The 16,760-nt window shown below is 43.2% G+C and overlaps 1 long non-coding RNA gene across 4 annotated transcripts; it reads right to left on the bottom strand.

Moving 5' to 3' along the window:
* Window positions 1–9,237: 9,237 nt before the first annotated feature.
* On the bottom strand, window positions 9,238–14,464 carry LOC122165520. Of its 4 annotated transcripts, none has more exons than XR_006170530.1 (3): window positions 14,303–14,464; window positions 13,356–13,437; window positions 9,238–12,734 (listed from the first exon to the last, which is right to left on the bottom strand). It is a non-coding gene; the product is annotated as an uncharacterized LOC122165520 (long non-coding RNA). The 4 variants fall into 4 exon arrangements; XR_006170531.1 differs by having other exon boundaries at window positions 9,238–11,145; XR_006170533.1 differs by having other exon boundaries at window positions 9,238–10,382.
* Between the last annotated feature and the right edge of the window lie 2,296 nt (window positions 14,465–16,760).

Raw genomic sequence — 16,760 nt, 5'->3', positions numbered from 1 at the left:
AGAAGGACATACCTCTTTACATGAGGATCCTAATGAAGGAGAAGTGCTAGAGCCAGAGATAAGGGGCACCACCGGGATCACAGGTAATAAAAGCCCCATAATCTGTCAACGGTGTTCATACCTGTTCAGGGTCAGTTGTTTCTGTGTTAGTTTTGGGACTGTCTTTTAAGATAAAGCAATCTTTCCCCAAGATGCCAGCAAACATGCAATAGATCCCAAACTTTTTGACCTCCTGGGTTTTAATCCACATTTACATTAAAGTTTCCATGTATGAGTTCTAATGGAAATGCTAACAAAACAGAGCTTGCACAAGTTTTAAGTGTAGAAAGGTTATGGTGCTGAATAGTTTTACTGCATCCTGATTCAGTTCCTGGTTCAGATGCAGAATTTCAGGACCGCATCATCAGCACTGTACTTGAGTTTTTTTGTTTATAAGAGGAGGAGCATCCCTCCTTTTCTCTCATCACATAAAACTGAAATCTATGAAACACTATTTATTATGTATTAAGATTGTAGTTTATATCCAAATAAGTTAAAAAAAATTGGCTTCCTGTCCCCTGCAAAAGAAATTTTTCTGCACACACTCTTCAAGGATCTTCCTTCACCTGCTTGTACTTATTCAGTTTCTGCTTTAATATCATAATCTAACTAATGTAGAGGCATTGAGTCCATTTTCTGACTGTTGGGTAAATGATGGTTAAGTGCCAGGAGCTTTACTTAATTGTCTTGCTATTAAAAAAAAAAAAAAAAGGTAGGTCTACTGAGTGAAAGCTTTTATGCTTTTAAATGAGGTATTGTTGTGATTGGAGTTTAAACAGCAATGATTTCTTCAAAAATGCATTGGCAATAATCACTGGCTTGTTTGATTGTCCACATAACTGTACCACCCTCACTGCCAAGAAACTCATCCGAACCACCAATGATAATAATAGCTATTTTTTTCCATTAAGCATGCAGCAGATAGAATATTCAGGGGCAGGAACATCTTCATTAGGCCGTACGGAAAGTGAACATATTGTTCACAAATCAGCTCAAGAATAATGGACTAGAGAGACTGCAGAGGTGAGGGATGGAGGCTGTGGGGGTGGGAAAGGAGCTCAGAGCTTCATGAACCACATACAGAGAGGATTTTAGTGGCATACGGGCAATTGATTCCCCTAAATGTCCTTGAAGAGGCTGGTATAAAAGTAGAGAAACTCCAGGTGACTCATTTTAATATTGCATAGTTTGTTCGCAATGTCTCATTGATCATTTTACTCTTTTATATTTCTTTAATTAATAAAAAAAAAACAAAAAACAGAGCCAAGGATACAAAACTAATTCACCTGGCTTAATCAAAAACAACAGCACAATGATGACAGGTTTCTGAAGTGAGCTGGTGACCTGCAGGTGAGAAATGTGCTGCTTATGCCCAGGTGTCTCAGATAGTGCTGAACATCCTAGACATCTGCAAAATGCAAAGGCACCAAATTAATTCTTTCTGATTTTATTTTTTTTTTCCATGGAAAATCCATTTCCCAAGTGAATTTTACTTCCCTGCCAGTTCCTGTCTCAGAAATCTGCCCTGTGCCAGGAGCACAGCTCAGGGCTGGTCTCTGCCAGAGCTTTTGCTGTGGGGAGCCTGGCCTTCACTGAACACAGGTGTTCTGGCTGTCCTTCTTTCTTGACATCCTTCCTCTCTTAATTTCACATTAACTACAACATTTTCACTCTAAAAGCCACAGGTGTTCTTGTAGGATTAAGGCTGACACTTGCCCTGAGACTCAAGCAGCAATATCAATTTCCACGTTTTTCTTTGCCATCTCCCATCTGGGAAATCACAGGCAGGGCCAGCAAGGAGATCCAGTTTGTCTCTCTGTCAGCACGCTACACCAGCAAGAGAGAGGCTGCAATTCTCCTTTCTCTTTCTCATTGCCCTCATCAGTCCTAAGTTCCATTTAGCAGTGTTAGCTGGCTGCTCTTCTCAGTTGGACACCGATTACTCCCTGTTGGAGAGCTGTCAGTGAGGGGAAAGCCATACGTCGCAGAGGGAAGTGATCTCACCCAGCAGGGGGGCACCTCTCCCAGCCAAAACAACACAACTCTGACAGGCTTGATGTATTTATTATCTTGTAGGTGCAGAATGCTGCCACAGCAGGCAGCAGGACTGGGGGGAGGATGCTACTGGGGGCTTGGAAGAGAAAGCAAAGGAGAACTACAAAGTGCCAAGGAGCAATCTGGGGGCAGCTGATGGTGGGGTGAGGAGAGTATGAGGGAAAGGAAAACGCTATCATAAAAAAAGCAATTCCTAGTTGCTGTGCTTAATTCATCTCCGAATTCTGTGAAGCCAAAGAGGGCAGAGAAGCAACAAAAATAAACAGCAAATGAAAGAAGAGGCGGGTTACAACCTGCCGAGCCATCTGAGAGTGCCTTTGGAGAGCTGTCACCTTGGTGAGGAGCCCAAATTATGGCCTTTTGTGCTCCTTGTCCCTCTGGGTTTTATGCTGTGTTCTGGAAGGGTTTCATATCAGGGCCTCCTCTCTAGCTCTTTCACCAGCCCTGTTTGGGTCGCTTTGCCTTGTAAAAGCAAAAGACTTGCTTAAGGTCAAAAGCCCGAAGGATGCTTTGACTCTAAGGAGAAACAGTTGGGATATTTCAGGAGCAGAAGTGCATAGTGTCCTGAGGAGCTGTGCTAGCTCATAAGCATAATCACAATCAAAACCAGCCTGACTGTCTGGCTGGAACTCCTGGATAGTAGTTAGGCTTGTGTTTTGAAAGGCATCTAGATTGGATTTGAAGTCCACTTGTTTCACTTTGGTCTTCTGGCCATTCCCTTTCAGAAATCTGGAACTTCCTTAGTTAGAAGTTCCAAGAACATATCCCCATCTTCTATGAGCAGCAATTAAGTAACAATTAGCATTGTACTGAATGCACCAGTGAGGCCTGAGGAGCCTAACCTGGACCTACCAGCACTCCGCTCCCTGGTCCAGAAGCTCCAGTTAGCCCTCATCCTTTAGCCTGGGCCTGTGTTTGGGCTTTCCCTTTGTGTCTCACCCGGAAGATTCACGTTCAACAATCTGTCCTGGGACTCAAACCTTGTTGTTCTGCAAATGAGGTGTGTTACCAGGTGTCTGTGCTGTTTTGAGAAGAGGGAAAAAAGCAACTTGTGCTGATATATATACACGTATAAAAAACTTCACCTTTCTTGGGAACTAAATCCCAGAACTCTAGAATGGCTTTGTGTGACAGCAGTTGTGGTGAAGCTGAACATCATGGATCAGCAAAGAGCTTTTATTTGGTCACGTTTTACTGATAGTTTTCTTTCAAAAAGAAAAAAAAAAAAAAAAAAAGTTCATTTTTATAATGAGCAGCAATGAAACAATAGCTTAAAAAAGATTTCTTTATTTTCTTCCTTGCAAGAGGAATTTTTTTCTATTCTAAATTCATTCAAAATATATCAGCACCAAACTACTTTGAAATCCACAAAAATGGAAAAAGGTTTTAGAACAGATAGAAAAAATAACCGAAGCACTGAGTAGATGGAAGATTTCAACACTGAGTAGATGGACGGTGCAGTGAATGAAAGCAATTTAGTGGAATTCAACAAAATCTCCAAAATAGAAATAAAAGTTGCTGATGTTCAGATAGCAAATATTTTTGGACAAACAGACAAATTTCACTCCTAAAAGGCTAACAGTTGCTGTCTGGTTCTTGAGAACCTCTTGTTCCTTGTGGATGTGTCTGATACAGAGCTGTCTGGTCGCCAGTTACCAGACTCTATTTTGTGAAGCTGTTTCTGCCACGTGGCTCTTTCTCATCTGCCCCTACTGACATGAGACATCAGAAGCAGGAGCAGAAGCTATTCAATCATAGTGACAGAGCCCTTTTTTTGGATGGTAAAATGTTCCATTGATTTCGTATGTCTAATCTCATGTTTGTCTCTGTGCTTGCATACAGTGGCTTTGACGAAATAGAGCACGAAAGGTTGTTCTGTGAGATTCATGCCCCGTTCTGCAGGGCTTGAAGAAAGGAATCCAAAACCTTCTGGCTAGTGAGCAAAGAAAGAATATGCAGCTTGTTGGAACACAGTAGGTATTGCCCTGAATTCTAGTCATTTTGTTATCATGAGGAAAGCTACACAAGCCATCAGATACTTGGTGGTATACGCACCAGGTTGATGAGTAGGAAATCTAAGTGCTGATCTCTACAAATGGCATTTATTGACCCTCCACTGTGAATAACTTCTCAGCTGCACTGTGAGTTAGTGCTGTGGATGTGGCATGGCTTTGGGTGGTGGCATGAAGGACCTGGAGGCTCCTTCCATGGGCTTGAATCTCAAAGGCACTGGCTTGCAAAGTAGCCTGAGCCAAGTCTCTTTCGGCTTTGGGCCTCATTCCATGGCTGCAAATGGGGCTGATAACCAGCCTGGCTGATGACAAGTGTGAAAGGAGAAATAAGTGCTATCATCTGACATTTGTCAGGGTGCAGGATGCTGACCTAGATCTGCACAATCAAACTGTATATAGGCTGCATACTCTAGTTTCATGGGACAGCATGTATGATGAATTAGACTGCCTGGCAATTCTCTGCCATCCACAAAGGCTGTGAGCATTAATACAAGGCAAACACCATCTAATAGTCCCTACTGAAAAGGGAAGATGCACGTCTTTTAAGGCATCAAGTTCCTTGGAGGAATAAAAGGAACTTTACAAGTCCTAAATCTATTGATGGTGTATGTGGCTTTATTTACACTTGTTGTGGCAATGTAATTGCTTCTTTACTTGATTTGGTACTATTTAAATTTCTTGCATCATACTGGCTAAGGATCATAGCAGCAGAGAGTTGAAATATTGATATGCATGAAAAGGTAAATGTACGTATAGGTCTTGTGTCCTTGAAATCCTGTAATATCCTGTTGTTCTGTGGAGCAGCTTGATTTGTATCCTGGTTCAGCTTGGAACAAGGTGCTTGTGTCTGATTTGAAGGATTACAGAATTCCCACTCCCTTGACTTCCTCCCTGTGCTTTTTCCATTCTCCCTTTGTCCCAGGTTTAGAGTAGCCCTCTCTGACTCCTGCACAGGAGCAGCAGGTATCCTAAGGGTTTTTCATGAGGACCCATCCATTCCAGTGGCACTGGCAGTAACAGCACTGCTGTTGTGCCTGTGCTGCATGGGTCAGCCCTCTGGCTGCTGGCAGCCATCTCCTCGAGAAGAGAATGAAATCCAAGTGGCACGGTAGGCACCTCTGAGGAGATAGCTCCTAACTGTTCCCACAGAGCTTGAAAAAAGAGGTTTGACGGATTTACAGAGGAAAATGGCTGAGAAGGGATTGATAAACACACAGAGAGATCTAACTAGTGTGTCCCATCACTCCGAATAGCTGATCATAGCGAAAGTGCTTCAGGGCAGTGTCGGGAAGAATTTGTTGATGTGAACTCGTGTCTCCCTGAGAGAATCATGCTGTTTCGGGGAAGGGACTGTCCAGAGAGGGTTGTCGTAAAGAGGAATGCAACAGTGGGGTGGGCATTTGTCAGGAGGAGCTGGAGAGATGATCACCAGTGCTTTCTGAAGGCAGAGTTGTGAGGATGCCAGCTAGGACTTGATAGCTAAGCTTCCTCACAGCCACAGTGTCAATACAAGCTTCCTTCCCCTTGGTGCCAGTGTTTGCAGCAATAAGCTCTCGATGCCAGCTTGAATTCCAGGCAGCAGAAATTCCCCAGTGCAGCTGGGAATCTCCTGCATCTCCCATGCTTAGACTACACAAACATGACCATCCACAGAGCAGTCAGCTCTCTGTTAAGAGGCTCAACTGATGGTATCTGGACTGTTGTGAACTATCTATTGTAGTGCCCTCAGTGCCAGCAACAGCTCAAGAAAGGAGAGCACACATGCCTTCTTCAGTGGCCTCTGTAAAGATCTATCTGCCAAGGGCCAGGGTGGCTTGGGTCATTTTTAATCAAAGATATAATGGTAATATCAATTGCTATTCAAAAAGTCTGGAAGAGTGTGAGCATCTGAATGGGAGCTGCATTGAGTATAACCTGCCTTATGTGAACAAGTGTACTGAATTTCATTAAATACCTCCTTAAAATACTGCTTTGACTTACTTTGATTCACTTAAAATACCATATGCATCACTGGGGGAGCTTTTTGCAAGAACTGATTCAGGAGGAGAACTTTAACGAGAGTGGCTGTGCATGTAGTTGTTCAGTTACATGGAAAATGCCAGTGCTGAGGGAGGTGAATAATTTTTTAATGTCCAGTTTTACCTTGACATTTGCTTGGGCATGAACTGAGTTGAAAATGCATGTATTGGTCCTGTAAAGTCATGTTGATACCCAGAAGGACATAATGTTTAAAAGGATATTTCAAATAATTTGATTAGTAGATATCTTGTACCTTCTGATTTTCGATTATTCAAGCTATTCTCCATGATAGCTATGGTCAAATTTAATGTTTACTGATTGCCAGCAAGTGAAAAGATCTAAAGCTGCAAAGCATCCAGATGAACATTTCTATTGTGCTTTGAAGCTGAGAACTAGAAAATTATCTGTAAATGTGAGAGAAAATTAGACATACACCAAGATTTCCTTTTCTGAAGCTTTGAGAATATTTGCTTTCCTCTCTTTTTAGGAGCAAGGTTTCTATCTCATTAAAAACTTTTATCCAAAACTCATCTGAATTGAACAGAATGCAGGAATTTGTGTGCGCTGAAGACCTTCTCTAGCTGTTTAGCAGTTGCCACTGAGAGAATGGCAGGTAAAGTGGTCAGTGCATCCTTTGGCTAGGAAAGGCCTCAGCCTTCACTGAATCAATCTTTTGGAACACTGTTTACAAAAGCTTTGGTAAACAAGCTGTGTTTGTGCGTGTCTCTTACACTTTAAGACTAACAAATTGAGATGAACTGCAGCAGATCTGTGAAGGCTGGGCACGCATACACAAGGGCCTGAGTTGATTTATCTTGATGTTTGGTTGAATTCTTTGCATTTTGGGTCCCTTCTGTAACCTTTTCACCTCGTTCTTTTTTAAGGTGGCTGCCTGGCTGTTACAATTTATCATGAACGCATCTCACTTCACTTTTGGCTCCTCTGACGGAAGGAACAGCCGGTCTCTGGGAGGTCAAAGACATTATTTTCCCTTCGTCTTTCTCAGTTTCCAGCACATATTTGTCACTTTGAAAAAGCATGAATTCTGGATTTGATGCACTTTAATTGATTTCACCCTCAACAAGTCCAACTGTCCATCAACCTTCCCTTTTTCTTTCCTTCCCTCCCCTCCCCCTTTTTCATTTCTTTCCTCTGTCCCTTTACTTTGTGAGTGATGTTTTCACCCGCCTGCATGCTGAAGCTGTTGCAAAGCCCATGACCCCATCAAGCCTTACTGTCACTAGCCATTTCTCTCATTTTCCTCATCTTCCAAGTTGAACTTTGGATGTTGAAGGAGAATGAAATCTTATAGGAGCACTGGTCTTGTAGACTCTTAGCAATGTGTTCTTTGTCTGAGTGGCTGCTGGCAGCTAGTTAAATTTGGCTGATAGTCCACTTATAGTCTGCTGTGCAAATTTGAAAGTGAGAGAATTCATGATTAGTCCTCAATAACGATACTGATATTGTACTAAGGCAGAGATAAGATACCATCTTTTCTTTCCTTATGGAAAGATATATACACCCAGCATGACACAGTTATAAATACAGTTGTATAAAATAGTCGATACGCAAATGAGGCACTGTCACAATGTTTCTTGCTTGTTTTGTGAATTCACAAGGCATGAATGGCTTCCCTGGGTCCTATTCAACATAACCTTGGGCACCACCAGGGATGGGGCACCCACACTCCCACACTTGCCTCACAGCCCTCTGAGTAAAGAATTTCCCCCTAACATCTAATTTCAGTCTCTCTTCTTTTAGTTTAGAACTAGTCCTCCTCCTATCGCTATCAGACCACACTAAAAAAAAAAAAAAAAAAAAAAAACCTCCATCTTTTTTATGCGTTCCATTTAATGATAATTCCTTGGACTAACGTGCGCTCACCGGAGGACTGCAGGACTGCAGCACCTCAGGATGAACAGAATTGGTTCCAGGTACTTTTTACAAGTGAATTCATCACCTAGCCGAGGTTAATTAATTAAAAATGGCTGGAAGCTGCCGGGTGCCGGGGCTCCGGGGCGGCCGAGCGCCTCGCCACGGCGCGGGACTGCTGTCCATGGTCCTGCGTGGCTGCGCGGCGCGAGCCGGGGCAAACGGGCGGCTTCGTGGGCAAAAGAACCCGAGTCGTTCCTGCAGATCGAAGGCGGTGCTTGTCAGCATGGAAATGAGTGTTCTGCAAGGAGCTGCAAAGGGTGCTCCATTACTACTCATGGAACTCAAAGGCTTTCTTTCTGTGATTTGCCTCTGAGGGGGCTGTTGGTCCAGCTGTGTGAAGACTTGTACAGTGAAACTGGACTGTTGTATGTTGGATCATCTTCTGAATGTTATCTTAGTGTTCAGAAAAGAAAGCCCTAGACCTTTATATATCAGCGACAGACAGGATTCCTTGCAGGGAAACATGCCCCTGGTTTGGATATTTCAAGTACAAGTGTTTTTGTTCAAATGTTATTGAGACAAAACTTGCTCTTTTTCAATCTATGGGTTACTTTTATCCTTACATTAGCAAAAATTCTTCCTATCTTGAGGTGATGGTGACTTTATTTTTCCTTTCATTGAGATGCGAATATTTTCTTTTTAAGGAATTTTCTAGTGTCCAGAGCTATGATGCGATAGAAGCTTAAAAAATTGTTCTGTGCTTGTATAGTCTGCTGTTACTACCTTCTTGGTAATGCTGGGAGATCAGGGGCTAAGAGTATAAGATACATTAATATGACATACAAATGTTTCAAAGGCTATCCAGGGATTTAATTTCTTGGGAGTGGGTGCTATCCTTTTTCTGTTATGCATAGTGCTATGCTTGGGGTAAGAACACACAGAAGGAAGAACTTAGTTTTAATGGGTTCTTTGCAGATTTTCAGCTCCTATGGGCACCATACTTGTGAGATGAACTGAACTGCCAGTTTACTGTACTCTGAAGAGTCTTTTCTATGGTTTTTAATTCCAGCTAAGAGTTCTAAGAGATGTTGATGTTACTTAAGATTTCTCATGTATTAGAGAGCTTGAGAATTTTTCTGGCAGTTTCTATTCAGAAAACAAAAACAAACACCCTTGCTTTATGTCTTTTCAGGACTTCCTCTAGAAGTTGTCCTACTGAAGAACAAATTGAAGTCGCTTCTCACTGATGAAATCATTTTTATTGTGTCTAGAGAAATTATAGAGGGAAACAAAGATCTTCTCAAGTTACTGGCCTGCAGCATTCTCTTCTCTGTTCTAAAAGAACTGGAAAAAAGATATGGTAATGCTGTTGTAGCGTAGGATGAAAAAATATACAAAATATACAGGATCAACCAGATTCCCTTCTTGGCTTTTTTTGCAGCTATAACCAGCTGGGCAGTGGTATGTGTTAGCTCATTAGATTGGTCAAACCCTGCATCTGTGCACTGCTCAAGAACTAATGAAAATTTCACGCCCAAGTAAGATCCGTCATATGTGGACGCACATGATACTGGCTGTCTGCAAAGCTTGGCTCCAGAGATGGGGAGAGCTGTCACCAAGGCAGGTTTTTCACACATTGCTTGAAACAACATCCAAAAGATTTTAACAGGGTTTTGTTTCTTTGTTTGTTTGTTTTGTGGCAGACTAAAGACAGGTTCTCTTGTTATTGTTTACTGGTAACAAGAATTTATTTCTGTGGAGTCACAACAGCGACCAAGACATCTGCTTCGTTTTACCTTCTAATTCTATCATATAACTTAGCCAAATTATGCAGTAGGTCTTCAGATTCATTTAGCAGTTCATTTATTGAGTCGCTTAGTGTCTTCAGTAAAGCACTTTTTATTCACAAGCACCCAGAAATAATTGCTGTCTTCCAATGCGCTGTGAATGTTACCTTTCTTAGCATTTTAAAGAGAGGCACTCAGAGATGAAGTGTCTTCAAAATCATCTTGCAGGACAGCTTCAAATTCAGGATTGGAAGTCCAGTCTCATACTGTAATACCTAGTTTACATGCCTGCCTAAGGGGTTGCAGCACCTGATGTAGATGCTTGTCCAAAGAAAATGGCATGTAGGTGCCCAGGCAGATTGTAGAATTAACTGAGAGCTGGATGCATCCATAAGCATCATGGTGTGGTCCTCTGCTGAGCTGGGAATCTTGTAAGAGCACTTTAGCTGCTCAGGAACTGTGGATGGCTGTCTGGATCTGCACTGCAGCAGAAAAAGGGATTATGTCTGTAATTTGCATATCCAGAAGGGCTTCTACACAGCTGCATGGGAGGGTATTTCATGCTGAAATAGGTGTTTATGAGATCTGGGTCCTTCTGAAATAGGAAATACTTGAGAGTGGATATTCTGGGTGTTTGAACAAAGTCATGCTTTAGGTACCTGATCAGGTGATCTGAATCCTGCTGCAAGTCTCTCAAACCCTAGGCCAGCGCTTCCTCCAGTACAGTAGCCTTCCCAGTTTCATTTTACAGTCAGTAAGTTGGGCTATTATCTTATGTAAAGCCAAAAATTGCACAGTCTATATCTGTATTTATGTCTCTGTATATCTAATATATATCTATATTTAGCAGAGCCCTGCTAAACTAGTTGGAAGCTTTCCAAACCATGCACAAAGTCAGTCTCTTGTCTTTTCTGTCAGGAAAGGAACAGTCTAGGGAAAGTATTGTGCTAAGTTCAGGTTGGTTGGCCTGGCAGTGCTGGAATTGGTAATATCATAAATACAGCCTTTTCAGTCTCTGGATGTACATAAGCAAAGAGGTCAAGAGGCCAACAATAGCACTCCATAGGGGTTGTTTGAAGAGGCTTTTTAATAATTGTGAATGTTCAGGTAACATAAGACTTGTTTTAAAATGCGGACTCAGATTTGTTGCTTGGATGAGATATAAACTAAGATTTGATCATATTTAAAAGTCAATCCATTTCAAGTCTAGTGTTCAGAGCATCTTTCATCTTTAAGAATTGCTTTACATGCTGGTAGGCTTAGAGTTTTTAACCATATTCTGTGAGTTGCCAACCATTGTGTAAGAGGCATGAAGTATCTCTTGTTGCTTGTCTCTTGAACAGACGCCTTCCTTTTCCCTACCCAAATCCAGAAGACAAAAATGTGTTGTGAATTTACCCACGTGATTTCAAGAAAGGATACACCACCCACTTTTGGCAAAGTTGTGGAAGCATTCACACTGCCTATTTTAATAGTCAGATGGAGGAAAAGAAGTCTTGAAAAGGAGAAGCAGAACAGTTACATTAGGCACTTGATGATAATTTCAATCTGAAGGGCTCTGAATTCCCCTCTGAAATCTTTTTCTCTTGGGAGTCTTAGTTCCTAAGTTAATTGGCTAATTAGTGTGTGTTCACACCACAAATCAGCCCAGCAAGGCAAACTCAGAAGAGCTAATGCTGCTCACTTGCTGTCAATGGAAGCTGGGGATCTCAGGATCTTGTAGAGGCACTTGCCTCCCCTGGATGTCTGGGAATTAGGGTGTTGTTACTAGAACGCTGGAGAATTTACAGTGAAGAGGGAAGGAAACAGCACCAAAAAATCTTCCTTCACTAACTGGTGCCTGTGTCATCATCTCTCTAAAGAGAATTTATTTCTCTTGTTCTTTTCCTGTTCCAACTAATAACTTTCTTGGGGGTGGAGAGAGCTGGAATTGACTGAAGGTGCCCCAAACTGAGAGATGTTCAGCACCCAGCTGATCCCTGATCTCCCTTGCAGGTAAAAAGTTGGACAACTTGTAGGCTGAACACGCCAGATGAGGAAGAGAAGGGTATGGCCTGGAGAGAGTTAGAGTTACAAAGCCAGCAACTGTTGGTGTGTTGGCTGAAGTGCTCTGCCATAGCCTCTGCAGTCAGGGCTGGCTTCAGGGAAGCCCAGGGGAATGGCCTTGGGTCATCAGATAGAATTTATGGGGGGCTATAGAAGTAAGCATGAATACAGAGATCTTGTGGAGAATGAGTCCTACATAGGAATGAAATCCATCTGTGAGTTTGGTGGGGATTTTTTGTGTATTCAGTATTCTTATCTCAGGGCCTGCACTGGAATAAGTCACCTCTGAGTAATAGAAGGGAGAGTCTAAAAGTCCTTCCTCTGATAATTTTTGATGTCCCATTCATATCCTTTTCTATCTGTCTCAAACTTTACTCTTCTTGCTATTCAGCATCATGAGGCACCACAAAACATTACAACCAGGAGTCCTCTGGAGACAAGTGTATTGTTGTGCCCAGCTTCCATGGAAGAGCAAGAAAGCTTGAGCAATGGCACCTCTTCTGCATTCAGCTGTGAGCATTTGCCCCAAATGCCTTCTGTCATTTTGGAAGACCCCATCCTTTTTGCTTTAATTGATTCTGTCTGGCTTTAATTTGATGTGAGAATAGACCTCCCACTGTGAGCTCTCAAGAGTGCTTTGTGTAAGGGAACTTGCAGGCTGGGTGTAGCTGTGACCAGGGACAGGATTATTTTATTGGAATAGGTAGACAAGGGCATTTTGGTTAGGTCCACTGAATTCTTAAAGTCCTTTACCAATTGAAACGAGGCTTTTTACTTCCTTAGTGGGTTGTGGGAAGTGCTTGTACAACAACTTGAAAGCAAACCACTAAAATAACAATTTATTCTTAAAGCCACACGTGGGATTTCACAAAGACATCCAGAGTCCTATTGCATTGGTTTCCTGTAAGTAAGAAGCGGGAGATGATCTAGAAGGACTGGGACTCTGAAGGTTCAAGGAAGGGATTTGGAGGCAAGGAGAAGGGAGCGTATTTGGCTGCCATCACCAAACAGAATGATGGCAGGGATGAGGGTAAACAGGGGAAGTTGAAAAGCAAACATCCATGTGAGTCTGGTCAGCTAAAGTCTAAACAGCTCTTGAGTTTGTCTTATCAAATCAAAATATTTTGGTTCAGTAGTGTGTTGCCTTGAGTCAGTGTTTGTCTATGGTGACGTGGAGTTGTAGAAACACCCAAATTGGAGGGTGATGCATCCCCTGCTACTGGAGCTGGGATCTCTGCTGTCTGCTAAGGCCTAAGAGAGGAGCACATTGCTTTTTAGGTCAAGGAAAGGCTGCATGAGAGCAATCCTATGTCTTGGTTTCAGATTCTTCAGATGCTTTAAGGCATCTTCAGAGCTGCAGTGCCTTGTTCAGTGTGATTAAGTGTGCTGCTGCTTGGACCGCAAATAAGGGTTTTAAGTCAAATGGGAAGATTTTTGAGGGAAAACAGATGAAAAAGTATTCAGAGTTAATTATGAGAATTGTTGAAATGGCTTGAGTAATAAAAAATAGATATGTACTCACTTATTCATCTCATGCTATTAGCGGTCTGTGCTTCTGCATCAAGTGATAGTGGGCTGGGAAAGGTTGGAGTGTTTAGGAGACCCTGTGAAACACAAAATCACTGCCTGCACAAAACCTGATGTCACTGAAAGTCCAGTCTTTGAAGATGCAACCTGGTGATCTTCCAAAATTGTATTTCACAAAGACATTGAGGTTAGGGTGAGGTGCTAAGCACAAAACAACTGGAAAATGTACACCTTAGGCTAGAGTAGGACCCTGTATGTCTCCAAAACCCACCCACATCTCTCCCAGACTATTCCTAGTGGTAGCTTAGACCTTACTGGTTTTTTGCAAACAGTTTTGTTCCTATCTGCTGATTTTGTTCATCACTTCATAGAAATTGTATACAAGAATACCATGTATATGCTTTCACTAGAAATACTTCTTTTTTCCTTCCCTGTGTCAGAAACCCTGTATTTTTTAACTTATTCTTTAGCCATTCCACCTGATCACTCAGTATTTCCATGTTTCAAGGAGATTTATCTGAATGGCATGTTTCCATGGCTGATATGCAGCAATAATGCAGGGTTAATACCTAATTAGTTCCCAGGGACATTGAGCTTTTCATGGATATTCAGTAACAAAAGAAACAACAAACAAGCTGAATTCCTGGGTCTTAATTCATTTGGGAGAAGGAAACAGGAACCTAAAAATGCAGGAATTATTCAATGCAGTCCAAGCTTAGTCCATTCTCTCATGGAGCTCAGAAGATGCTATAGCAGCTGACAGGGAAAATATAACCTCCCTCCCTCCCTTCAGGGACTGTGTATGTGTCTGTGTTTGCAGCCCTGACATCTCCAAAGAGGAACATTCCCAGTTCTGCCACTCTTTAAATAGCTCCTTGCCCGTTCCCCTGCCTGCTGCAGCCCCCAGCCAACCTGATCCCATTTTCTGACATTCAGCCATACCTGATCAATTGTATCCTGAGCAGCTAGAGATGATCGGAGCTGGCCTTCCACCTCGCAGGATGGCGAGCATATGGGCCTGCAGGCTCCAGCCATTATGTTCCTGAGCACTGAGCTTGTCTGCCTGTGGCTACAGAGGGTTTTTTCCCCTCTCAAGCAATCGCAAATAAACCTTTCTGATAACTAAAAGGAAAACAAACAGGCCCTTTGGCTCTGTAGGCACTGAGAAGGAGAGGAAAACAAAAAACAACAACAAAATCTGTGCTATGCTTAGGCAGCACGCAGATTCAGAGGGCCCTCAGGAAGGAGGAATTGTCTGCCCTCAGCCAGAGATGGGGCTTTTCTCTGAGCAGAAAGGGCTCATTTCAGGAGGGTTAGCCCTTGGTGCTGTACAGCCAGAAGTGGAGTGGGAGCTGCAGAGGTGAGAGGAAGTTTGGCTCAGAGGGATCCATCATCTAGATGAAAAAAAATTGAGTCTTTGAACTGCCCACTGTAGGCACTCTAGTGTTAGACTTGAAGTCTTAAGGGTCTGAAGGCTGAAATTAGCCTTGTGAGGGTAATTAGCCATTGGAACCGGCAGCAAGGGCAGAGCAGGACAGGATGGTAGAACCATAGAATCATAGAATATCCAGAGTTGGAAGGATCATCAAATCCAACTCCTGGTTCCACACAGGACCACCTATAAATCAGACTATATGTCTGAAAGCACTGTCCAGACACTTCTCGAAACCTTGGCAAGCTCGGTGCTGTGACCATTTCCCTAGGAAGCCTGTGCCAGTGCCCAACTACCCTCTGGTGAAGAATTTTTTCTTGATATCCAGCCTGACCCTTCCCTGGCACAGCTCCATGCTGTTCCCTCAGGTTCTATCACTTGTCACTAGGGGGAGGAGATCAGCATTTGCCCCTCTGCTCCCCCCCCACGAGGAATCCACAGGCCGCCATGAGGTCTCCCCTTAGTCTCCTCTTCTCTATGCTGAACAAACCAAGGGACTTCAATCATTCCTTCAGACCCTTCATCATCTTTGCAGACCTCCTTTGGATGTTCTTTAGTAGTTTTATGTCCTTTTTGTACTGTGGCACACAGAACTGCTCACATGACTCAGGGTGGGGCCACACCAATGCAGTGTAGAGAGCGATAATCACTTCTCTGACACAACTGGCAATGCCATGCTTGATGCATCTCAGGATACGGTAGGCCTTCCTGGCTGCCTGGGTACACTCATGTTCAACTTGCTGTTCACCAAAACTGCCAGATTGCTTTCAAGGGGGCTGCTTCAGTGTCTCACCCACCAGTCTGTGTGTATAGCCAAAGTTTGTCCTTCCAAGGTGCAGAATCCATTACTTTCTCTTGTGGCCACCTTTCATGTGGCTGGTGATTGCCCAGCTCTGTAATTTGTCTAGCCCCTGCAGGCTGGGGGACATCTGCCAACAGCACAGAGGCATGCTGCCACGCCAAGTGAACTGAAAAGCTGCTTGCTAATGCAACACCTCTTAGAGCAAGACTCCATATACTGGGTAGATCTACAGTTTCTTAGGGTTACTCAACTGAAGTGCACTCCCAGCTGGCAACAAAGCTCTTTCCCTAAGACAATAAATGATGGGCTTTTTCAACTTGAAGTCAGAGTCATGAAGAGCCTTTGAAACCTTTGCCTCAGCAGATACGGCCAAGGTTATCAACTTGGCACGTCTTCAGTGAACTTGGATGCTATCTTGAAATGCTGCCAGACTGCAATGCACTCGTGCTAAAATGCTGAAACCACAGAAAGGGACCCCTGACCCTGTCACCTTGCTCTCCTCCTGCCTGCAAAGAGCCAGAGCACTAACGTTATCATGAAGGTACAACAGCTGGTACCAGGTATGAGTTCTGCTACTGCCAAGGTGTCTTCTCTGAAGTGTTCGATGGGAATCACTCCTATAGAGTGAAGTAGTTCTGTTCCCTAAACATTTGAACTGTAGAAATGAGTAGGAAATCCATGTGGAAAATTCAGAAGGGGAAAATGAGAGCATAAACCATGGGATCAGCACCCACTGGGCCAAACAGTTGCTTCCCAAGAAACTCCATTGAAGCAATAATATTAATTGCCAATTTATGCCAGCATCTCCAAGAGTCGCTCTTGGGACACAGCCAGTTCTGGTAGAGGATTAATCTTGCTGAGAAACTCCCTCTTGCCCATTGCTCCGTCTCTGACACACTCACACATGCAGAAAAAACAAATGTTGGTGACCCTCCGACAACCCAGTTAGCTAGCGGGGAATTAAGGGACATGAAACTCTAGCTTCCCCTTCAGCACAGCCCTGCATCTGCCACAGCCAATTCAGAAGGCAGGACTAGCCACCTGCTAGTTGTTTTGCTCAGAGAGAAAACGTCTATTGGACACATAGGAAACGACTAATTCAGTCCCCTGGGACGGACCAGCAATTTGTCATTCTCACTGTCTCCAGTACAGGTACTCAGCCCCTT

This window comes from Centrocercus urophasianus, unplaced genomic scaffold, assembly GCF_019232065.1.
Source record: "Centrocercus urophasianus isolate 14NV4802_14NV808 unplaced genomic scaffold, USGS_Curo_1.0 seq_30, whole genome shotgun sequence".
Taxonomy (NCBI): domain Eukaryota; kingdom Metazoa; phylum Chordata; class Aves; order Galliformes; family Phasianidae; genus Centrocercus; species Centrocercus urophasianus.
Note: the sequence above shows the minus strand (reverse complement) of the source record. Positions and strands in the feature narration are given on the sequence as shown.